Raw genomic sequence first — 1,115 nt, 5'->3', positions numbered from 1 at the left:
AAAAAGGGCTTCTGTCGTGCATGGCACACGTCGAGCGGCGGGGGTATCCCCGGCCGTTTTTCGTGCGGAATCGACATCAAGAGATTTCGGAAGCACAATTTTTGTTCTCCGGGCAGCTGGTGATCGTTGGTCCTGGCGCCCTTTCATGTGTTTCAAAAATCAGGCCAACATTGGGCAGTTCTATGTGTTGCGCGGCGCCTGGAAAAATTTGTATTTGAATATACGCTAGCTTGTTGCGTAGTAGGTCCCTTAATTGTTTTTGGTAGTATTTTCTTGTGACCAAGGAGTACTATGCTAAGTCTAAATCTTTGAGAAAGGTTGCTTTTGTGATCTGGTTTCGTTCACTTCAGTGATTTTTTTTTTCTCCGAGAGTTAACACAGTAAAATTCTAGCTTTCTGAGAAGCGGGAGCTAACTCACCTGGAAATGGCTTGAACCAATGAAATCAGATCTAGTCCTCGATTTTAATTGTCTTTTTCTGTTGAGTTGCGCTTCCCCTCATTTCAATATGAACCAATAACTTTTTAAAAATTAAGTTTTTATTTTTAGCAAGTGTTTTTCTCCACCCCCTATTAAGAAGAAAGGAAATCCTTATAATCAATCAAAACAATTAGCCATATTGAGAAATACACATGTTGAGCCCATCACCTAATACAGCTCCTTTTATATTCGTTAAGCCCATCACTTCTCTGGCAAGATGACTAATCACCGCAGCCTGGTAAGAGCTGAATTTTTTAAAACTTGTTTACAAGCCTTTTTAGTATCACTCCCTTACCAGGTGCCAAGCTTCATGTTCGTTTGTCGCCAGGTGCCAGGGCTTCCCTTCTCCACACGGTGGTGCTGGTGAGCAACGAGGCAAAGCTGAAGGACTTGCTATGCTATCTCCTTCCCTGATGAACTTCTGTAATAACCAACATTTGGGAGTTAAATGGACAAAACACCAAATCAAAGCTTTTCTTCGGTCCCCCCGCCCCAGACAGAAATCGAAATCCCCCTTGGAGAGGAGTGGGCCAGATTCCAGCTCTATCCATGCAACCCATTGGTTGCATCTATACATTTTGACAATCTACATGGATGATGATCTCGTATATGACCCTATATGTTCTTTCTATATAA

The 1,115-nt window shown here is 42.4% G+C and overlaps 1 non-coding gene across 1 annotated transcript; it reads left to right on the top strand.

Annotated features, from left to right (window-relative positions):
* LOC111719894 lies at positions 1-143 on the top strand. The gene has a single exon (XR_002769831.1). It is a non-coding gene; the product is annotated as a U11 spliceosomal RNA (small nuclear RNA).
* Positions 144-1,115: the final 972 nt, after the last annotated feature.

The sequence above is a fragment of the Sarcophilus harrisii genome, chromosome 3 (assembly GCF_902635505.1).
Source record: "Sarcophilus harrisii chromosome 3, mSarHar1.11, whole genome shotgun sequence".
NCBI classification, from domain to species: domain Eukaryota; kingdom Metazoa; phylum Chordata; class Mammalia; order Dasyuromorphia; family Dasyuridae; genus Sarcophilus; species Sarcophilus harrisii.
This window is presented reverse-complemented; position numbering and strand designations above follow the sequence as displayed.